This window comes from Panulirus ornatus, chromosome 4, assembly GCF_036320965.1.
Source record: "Panulirus ornatus isolate Po-2019 chromosome 4, ASM3632096v1, whole genome shotgun sequence".
Taxonomy (NCBI): domain Eukaryota; kingdom Metazoa; phylum Arthropoda; class Malacostraca; order Decapoda; family Palinuridae; genus Panulirus; species Panulirus ornatus.
The window spans coordinates 81,274,012-81,284,011 of record NC_092227.1 but is presented as its reverse complement, the minus strand read 5'-3'; the positions used below and the strand labels follow the sequence as shown (position 1 = coordinate 81,284,011).

Sequence of the window (10,000 nt, the reverse complement as noted above, 5' to 3'; positions counted from 1 at the left end):
TATCTACGATTCAGAATTTGATCCGCCAGTGCAACACTCATCCATCGTCTTAGTTGAACTTCATCCAGAATCATCCGTTAAGTCGCTTCACCATTTCCAGGTCAATGGTCACTTTCCAGGGACAGTGCACAAGTGTAAATGTAAATGTCTACTTTCCAGGAACAATCTTTAAGTGAAAGTTTGCTTCCGTTCCAGTAGGACTCCAAGAGTGTATGTTTACGTAAGGCTGTGAAAGACAGATAACCATGCATCATCTGCGTTTCAATCTAGGGTATTAAGAGGGGTAAGAGCGGGAGGCTGGATATACTAAGAGGGACGGGAGTGGTGGTAGAAATCCTTCCTACCTGTATTATTACTCAACAACTGAGAGAACAGAGGAAGGAGCCAAGTCAAGATTCTTACTCACAAAACCCCAGCGTCCGTTCCTAACGCCGCAGGAGCCTAGGAAAAAGTGGGACACAAAACTGAAGTCATACATCTAAATAGAACAAAGAGAACAATTTGTGCAAATGAAAACCTCAAAACAGAATCTGAAATAGAATCTGACACTTATCAATTAGGATCTGATGCCTCTCTTGATCTAATACCCGGGTAGTGCACCCACAGCCTATGAGACGCGAGATCACTCCAGCGGCTCCCGTCGACCAAACTGGATGTTAGGCTAGCGCGGTGCGCGTTGCTGGGACGATTCTGAACCCGCAAAAAAAAAAAAAAAAATAAAAAATCACCCAAGACACACTACAAGGATAATAATCTCTGTCATTTATTCATTGAGAATATAAGCCCTTTTGCTAAATATACGAGTTTAAAAAGAATATATATCAATGCTTATTAGTTAAAGAACAAAAGGTAATTCCTTACAATCAAGAATAGATATCTGTTGTCCATCATTAAGATTCCTAAGCTGTTCACACGACAACTGGAAAAAAAACTTGGGAAAAAAAAATAATTTTCCTCGCCGACGTGAAGATGGTGTTACTGTCTTGCCAGGTGTGTAACGCCTAGCCAGGTATGTAGCGCCTAGCCAGGTATGTAACGCCTAGCCATGCATGCAACGCCTAGCCAAGAGAGAGAGAGAGAGAGAGAGAGAGAGAGAGAGAGAGAGAGAGAGAGAGAGAGAGAGAGAGAGAGTAAAGGGGGCGAGAGTAAAGGGGGCGAGAGTAAAGGGGGCGGCGGGCACCTATCTCTCTCTCTCTCTCTCTCTCTCTCTCTCTCTCTCTCTCTCTCTCTCTCTCTCCCCTTCCTCCTCCTCCTCCTCTCCAACGCTCACTAATTAATATTGCACGCTGTAATTGCCTTTGCCAGAGAATATTTACGAATTAACGGTACCAGTGCGCCGTGGCTGTCTCTATACGGCTTCCCTGATGACAGGGTGTCGGGCCCTGATTAATTTTAGGGAATTTATTTGGCAACATTATTATCCTGGCGTGGAGTAATTCTATCGCATCCCGTGGCCTGTTAGGCATCTGGAATTTTTTCCCCCGGAAAACATTTCCAAAAGTGGTGGTCAAATGAATCCGATAAATGCCCGCGATTAAACTTCTGGAACGCGTTTTTCGCCAGGCTTTGTTTCGTGTGCGTTTTTTTTTTTAGGGGGGTCGAAATCGGAATGATTAGGACGCAGGGATGTGGTTCTCCTCCTGACGAGGATGTAGTGGATAAGTGGCGAGTGTTATTGATAATCGTGATGGACTCCACTCCACTCCCTCCAACCCTCACCCCCCCGCCATCATCAGAGACAAAAGAAGTGGCCCCATGCTGTCAGATCGAACGAGATGGAAGCGACGTGATGGACTTAAAAAGATGGACCTACCGTGATGGAACTATGAAGACTGGATCTACCATGCTGAGTCCCATAGAGATGGAGACTATTTTAATGAGCCATATATGTGGACCTACCATGATGGACCTATAGAGATGGACCTATCTTAATGAACCAAACAGATGGACCTACCATGATGGACCTATAGAGATGGACCTATCTTAATGAACCAAACAGATGGACCTACCATGATGGACCTATAGAGATGGACCTATCTTAATGAACCAAACAGATGGACCTACCATGATGGACCTATAGAGATGGACCCATCTTAATGAACCAAACAGATGGACCTACCATGATGGACCTATAGAGATGGACCCATCTTAATGAACCAAACAGATGGACCTACCATGATGGACTTATAGAGGCGAGCTCATCTTAACGAAGCGTTAAAGATAGACCTACCCATCATGATGCAACCCAAAATAACAGTGTTCGTGAGTACCATGTGAACATATACCTAACCTTAACATGTATAATGTATAGCCCACTGATGGGTCCTGAGTACCATATATACATAACCTTAACATGTATAATGTACAACCCACTGATGGGTCGTGAGTACAACGTATACCTAACCTTAACATGTATAATGTATAACCCACTGATGGGTCGTGAGTACCATATATACATAACCTTAACATGTATAATGTACAACCCCATGTATACATATACCTAACCTTAACATGTATAATGTATAACCCACTGATAGGTCGTGAGTACCACGTATACCTAACCTTAACGTGTATAAAGCATAACCCACTCACAATTCACTACATGGCCAAGACATGCTACAGACGCAACTTCCTCCACATTAGGCAACTTGGCCAATTTCCAACATCTTCACATCGAACTCCTTTTTTCTTTATTTCCTCTTCACCGTGTAGAAGTGCTGTGGCAATCATCATCCTCCCTGCACATTGCTTCTTGCCTCTACTTCAAGCAATAATCGACGGAGGTATTGCGCAAGACTAAATCAACAGGGGGACGCTATTCTGTCCAAATATTTCGACAGGTCCCACTTCGTCTTCAGCAACACCTACCGGTAGCTCAAAATGATCCGGGATGATCCCCTCCTTGTATGTAACTGCAGGGTTTACTTACACTCTTGAGGATTTTCGCATACGAAGGACGCGTTCGTAGCCGAGGAGACGTCTTCAGCGAAAACATTAACGAAGACGCCGACCTCAATATCCTTACTAGATGGTCATAAACATTTTTCCCCGTATGTATAAAATTAGTGCATCACCACCTCAAGAACTGTGGCTCACAGAAAGGTTTTCAGCTATCGTTCAAGGCATCACCACCTCAAGAACTGTGGGTTACAGAAAGGTTTTCAGCTATCGTACAAGAAAAGTCATTTCAAAATCTACTCTCCTTCGCGTCACCAGGGGCATATATCTTCAGGTCCTCCAGTGCAATTCACCTACCACACTGCGTCTCACACGAAAATTCAAAGGTGTAAATGTTTAATCGATTCACACATTCACACGTCCTCCAGTACCAGCCAAATACGAACATTTACTTCTTTTTATAGTCTGTATCATGTCCAGAACTCAGCAGTCAATATGAGGACTGGAGTGGAGAGATCCATGCGTCGTATAAGCTGTAATAAAAGCGACATGATATTGACGAAAACTCGGTCGTGCTTTAGAGAACATTAGCAACAAAGTTATCAGAGACTCTGACTCCTACATGCGTAGCAAACATGCACATGTGGTGCCACGATTTTCTTCTTATCCTACACTATTGTAATATACGATTCTCTTGCTAAAGGCATCCACAGATTCATTCATTACCGTCATGGATTTCAAATCTCAAGAGAATAGAGGGTTGGGGAGAGAGAGAGAGAGAGAGAGAGAGAGAGAGAGAGAGAGAGAGAGAGAGAGAACCTATGCATCTCTCTCAATGGTGTTAGGCCAGACCACCTCGCTCGGACCTTGAGTCTGTGTGGCCCGTGTATCTTTGTAACTATCCTGTAACATGAAACCCACTATATCTGTAGTTCTGAAAACAGAGATATCTAGACCTCCATTTCCGAATTCTTCTACCCTCACTCAATTCCTAAAATTAGGTATCGACACTTCATAGATTTCCAAATTGTCGCGCTTCCGAATGATTCTCTACTCTGACTCACTTCCTAAATTACGTCCCGACACGGTATACATCTCGTAAATCTCCGTACCTGAATCATTCTCTCCTCTCACTCGATTCCTAAATTCCAACCTGGTACTCAATATTACGGGTCGGTTCCATGTTTTTTTTTTTCTCTTCATTTTCATAACGTCTTACGGAGCACTGGGAAACACGGCAGATCGGCATGGCCTCCAACCATCTTCATCTAACTTCTTTCTATTTCTTTAAGCTTTCTTCCTATCCTTCCCGTTTTCTTTTGTCGATTCCTCTCTCCCTTCCGTCCGTCCTCTTCCTTTCTTATTGTCTTCACTGCACGTGACTTGGGTCGACATCACTGGGTTCTTGAGCAGAGACTATACTATGAAAACTCTGTAGCTGTATTACTTTGGCATTAATTAGCCCCTCTAACATACTGTTCTTGCTTAAAGCTAAAGGTCTTAAAGTTCTTAGGCAGCGTGAGGCATAGAAAAATAAAGGGGGAGGGTCATCCTTGAGGAGGGAACACGAAGACCTGACCCCCCTTATGAAATGGGTCAAGGACCCGTACCACCGCAGTGAAGGATCGTACCGTCGCGTTCATGTATGCAAGACAAGGAACTTCAATAGAACACCAATGTAGACATCCTCATGAATAACCATTTCAAACCTCCGCCTGTACCACCTTCCTCCCTCATCCCAGTTCATACACCGTCGCATCTCCCAATTCATACAACGTCAGACACCCTCCCTCCCTCAGTTCATACACCGTCGGACCTCCTCCAGTTCACATACTGTCGGACCCCCTTCAGTTCACATACACCGTCAGACCCCCATCTACTACTGGCCGTGCGAGACGCTGGCTCGCCCACGGGCGAGCCCTCTCACTCAGGACTGCAAACACCATCACCCTTCATCACGGCCTCCGCCAGCCACAACATGGCCAGACCAACGACCTGCTGAAACCCAGAGGTGCTGGGGAGTCTCTCCCCGTCTGGTGATGTTGACCCAAGGAAAGATAAGGGGAAAAAAAAGCCAGGAAAAAGTTAACGATTAGAACTATTTTTAGGTCGTAAAATACAATTAGATATTAGTCATTAAAAGTGATTATTCTTTCATGTATTGAGGATAGACTGTTTAGGAAGAAGGAATCAGAGAGAGGAAAAGTTCGTGTGTGTTAGATATACATTATACGACGGTGTATGGGGAGCGTGTCGGGTGTGAGAGTGCGCACGCGCATGTGTGTGTGTGTGTGTGTGTGTGTGTGTGTGTGTGGGTGGGTGGGTGGGTGTTTCGGGGAACACAGGTTTGGGAGGGTGTAATGGTGTGCAAAGACTGACGCCAAGCAGCAGAGAAATGAGGAGCCGAGTACGAGAGGAGAAAGTGAGATACCATCAGGAGATGAGTATATCGAGGTAGCAGTTGTTAGGAAGTACAAAGAGAAGCCATAAACAAGGCCTGATACTCCCTTAGGAGGTTATGATAGGTAGGACGACAGTAACAGGGAAGCAAAACAAAAAAGCACCTCCCCATCCACCTCTCCCTCCGGCACAACAGCCTGCAGGAAGATGCAACTAAGGAGCACCATGGTGTATGTATAGCTGAATACACTGCCAAGGAAATTCTATAGGGTAGTGCGCGAGGCGAGTATGGAGAGTCGGGTGTGTGGTGAAACTCAAAAACCCAGTAGCGTGGGCGAGTAATATCATGAGACATACGTGATGCAAGCACCTGTGATGCGAGTAAAGTGGACACTGTACGAGAGTGGGTAAGACTGAGAGGTTTACGGCTGACTATGGTGACTATAGCCTAGTGTATGGATGCGTCCGGATGCTCGCACGAGGTTAAGAACTCACGGCTTCCTGGCGAGTGAGAAGTGTAGTGTATACAGATGAACGAGGATTGGGTGCGTGTGCGGTTTACGAGCGTGTGAAAGAAAGGGGAAAATAAAAGAGTATGATTTACGGGTGTGCTAGGAAGACATGACGTCACTTCCGCGGAAAAAGAGAGAGAAGCGAATCATAATCCTAAAAACAAGTACGGTAAAACCACGTCAACAACTACATTGCAACTACAACAGGTGGACTTGTGGCACTACGGTAGCACAAGAAAACGGACGCAAAGAGTCGTCCTTTTTCTTCTTTAATACTTGCTCGCCATTACCCACGTTAGGGACGTGGCGGCAGGAATAAGGCGAAGAACACACATCCTTCGCCCGCATCCATTTTCCATGTCATGTGTAATGGCACCGACACCACAGATGCCTATCCACACACACAGAACCAGGGCCCCACAGACCATTCCAGGGGTTACCTCAGCTGCTTCACAACCCCCTGGGTCACTCCCAGCTGCCCAGTGAATCAAAATCCCGGTTTACCAGCTTACAACAAAGTTCACAACTGCCTTTCTACAAGTGTCGATCAGTTAGACGAGACATTTAAATGTAGTCTACAACCACAACCCACTTATATTACTGTATGCCTCCGAACAATCAATATACCATAAACTGTAACAGGTAGAGGGCAGTATACATGGAGTCAACCAACCAACCACAAGAACCAATTGACGCGTAAACAATTTTCAAGGGCCTCGGAGAGCGATTGAGTAAGGACACACACGGGCGCGGCGAGAGAGGATTGGATCTTGTAACTGACGTATGTTGAACACCAGAAAAAGGGCGTCACGTGCAGCGAGAGAGAATTGGATCTTATAACTAACGTATCTTGAACGCCAGAAGAAGGGTGTTCAAGATCTTCCGACCGTCCTTAATGACTGTAGCCAGCGACAGACGTAACCTATAGCCAAAATAACCAACGAAGCTGATGAGGGAGCCGAGATGAAAGATGGTACCTGAACAAAATTGTGGTATACATTTTTCTTTTTTTTTTTTTTTATACATATTCGCCTTATCCCGCGTTAGCGAGGTAACGTTAAGAACAGAGGAGCGAGCCTTAGAGGGAATATCCTCACTTGGCTCACCTCTCCGTTCCTTCTTTTGCAAAATTATAAACAGGAGGAGAGGATTTCCAGCCCCACGCTCCCTCCCCTTTTAGTCGCCTTCTACGACAAGCAGGGAACACGTGGGAAGTATTCTTTCTCCCCTATCCCAAGGGACTATATATATATATATATATATATATATATATATATATATATATATATATATATATATATATATATATATGTAATTCAGGCATAATCATGTACAGGATAACCACAATTACCAGCAACCCTGATAACCCAAGAATCATAACACAAGCAACCACAACTCTGTACAAGCAACCACAACCCTATACAAGCAACCATAACCCTATACAAGCAACCATAACCCTATACAAGCAACCATAACCCTATACAAGCAACCATAACGCCTTACTAACCGGAATGACCCATGCATCACATCTACTCGGCTGCAGGATCTCCACAACAACACTAACCACAACATCCTTCCAACAGATACAACTAAAATACACAAACGGGCAACAAAATCAGGAAAAAGACGAAAACCACAAATTAGAAACTAATGTCTGAAAATGTCACTAAGATAACTAAAACTTGATAGAAATAATACAGGAAAAAAATTAATCACAATAACATACAAACTAAGATAGAAGCATAATAACCTCTAAGTCATTACAAACACGTGTAGAACGGAGTATTATACAGTGATAAGCCTAGGTTTACGATCATCTGGCTTGGTCTCATGGTGTGTTTGTGTGTTTGTGTGTGTGTGTGTGTGTGTGTGTGTGTGTATGTGTGTGTGTGGCCAGGAACGTCGGCAAATGTTGTGGTAGAGTCTACAATATATACAGGTGGCATCGAAAAGTAAACATGCAAATGAAGAAGATATTTACTGAATGATATATATATGATTATAATCCTACCTCTTCCTTTCACTCTTCGAACGTAAGTGTGTGTGGTCAATACAAGAACGGCCAAAATGTCGAGATAAGGCTTAGTCTGTATTTCGTCCATGCCCAAAAGCACCATGAAGATAAAGCATTTTATTATCGGAAATCTTGCAAAGTACACTCTGCTCTCGCGCACTTAGAAACACTGACGTCTAAAGAGAATGGTAAAATGGATCTCGCCTCTATATTAAGAATCACCTGAAAATTCGTTCTCGAAATGGTTTTCTAAGCTAGATTGAATTGTGGGCAGGTTGGGTCAGGTTAGACTGGGTTAGGTTTGTGTAGTTTAGGTTAGGTTAGGTTAGGTTAGCTTCGGATAGGCAAGGTTAAGTTCTATTAGACTACAATGGGGCTTGCTTAGGTTAAGTAAGGGCGCAAACCTAACCTAATCCAACCTAACCTAGCAGCGAAAAACATATGAAAGGGGTGGCGAATTACCACATGATCTTATATCCGCATCTAATGCTATGAGTCTATTTCGCGTCGACCAACAAGAATAGATTCGTAGTTCGCCCTTATCAACACGTCGACCACAGAAGCCATATCGACATTCAACATCTTTAGAAGGTTATAGAGTTTAAATGGAATCATCTTTACGTAGTGCGAGGCTGCAATACCAATTATCGAAAATCACATCAACGGATTCATTAGTGTTCGTAAAAAAATAAATACTCCGTTACTCTGTTCCAGATGTAGCGGCCATCACTTTAAAGGAGTGTTGGTCCTTTTTTTTTTGTGTGTGTGTGTGGGCTCGCATTGTCTTTCTTTTCAACTCTCTTGTTTTTTTTACAAGGGAGAAAGACAACACCCGGCCATGACACCCGACCCAACCCAGCCTTAAGCAAACTAATATTTTTCAAAAGTTATGGTTGCAGGTGTCTCACACACACTGTACGTATATACTTAGAACGAATCCAGTGAAAGGGATATACGTTGATATTAAGTTATTTTCCTAAAAAAAATAGGATAAAAATAAATGGCTGGGCATCTCCATAGTTGGCACTAAACAAGAGTTATTCATACAGATGATCTCGAAAACCCGTAAGGTTTCTTTTCCTAAACAACCTCCCTTCACACCCCCCAAACCCCCACAGGAAACCTCAGTTGTAAAAGTCTTCACGTACAGACGACTTCATAGTTACACCACAACACCCTAACACTCCACAAGCAAACCAACCAACTTCACAACACCCAAACACAAGCAACACCAAAATTGTATATCACAACACCCTAACACAACATCACAACAACCTAAGATTAGCAACAGCAAACATCACAGCACCCTAACATTCCACAACCAACATCACAACACCCTAACATTCCACAACCAACATCACAACACCTTAACATTCCACAACCAACATCACAACACCCTAACATTCCACAACCAACATCACAACACCCTAACAATGCGCAGGCAACAACAGACACCAACAACACTGCGCAAACAACGAAACACCGTCACACCACGCAGGCAAACCACAACCATTAGCACGTCCAAACACCACTAATGCCAGGGCAAACACGAACCACCCAATTAGAAACATTACCATATTGAAAACAAAATATTTACATCCTCTCAAAAAAAAAAAAAATAATTCCACAGTCATCCCCAGCCACCCACCCTCATCATAACAGAGACACACACACACGGGTTCCAATCCCCTGCACCCTACCATATAACTCCGGAGTGAGTACTCACTCCTACCCGATAAAACGCCTGCTATACCAGTCATCAGCAATGACACGCACACATGACATTTTGCTCCTCCCCCCCACACACACACCGCAAACATCAAGGCGAAGCTCGTAAAACAGACTGAACGCCCAGAGAACACTTACTGTGCCACTAACTCTGGACGATAGAAAAAGAAATGAAAAACACAAAAAAAGAGAAATCCTTCTGTATATTGTCTACAGATAATTCATCTACTCCACCCACACACCTATGATTCGCCCTCGTGGTCATCGACCTCCCCACACAACTTTAGTTAGACCTATTTCCAGTGCAATGCCCTCTTAAACATCCTTGAGAGATGGATCCAATTCTTGGACTCTACCAGGTAGTCACACCCAAACCAAACCTTATGACCAATCACTAACACTGTAGGTAGAAGGAAAAAAGGCCTCACACATCTCTTTTATTTTCACA

At 43.8% G+C, this 10,000-nt stretch overlaps 1 protein-coding gene and 1 long non-coding RNA gene across 2 annotated transcripts in view; one reads left to right on the top strand and one right to left on the bottom strand.

Annotated features, from left to right (window-relative positions):
- LOC139745855 (uncharacterized) overlaps nt 1-10,000 on the top strand; it is a 486,509-nt gene that overhangs the window by 177,155 nt on the left and 299,354 nt on the right.
- The window catches only part of LOC139745859 (uncharacterized), a 221,208-nt gene that overhangs the window by 210,219 nt on the left and 989 nt on the right, over nt 1-10,000 (bottom strand). The window lies entirely within an intron of this gene.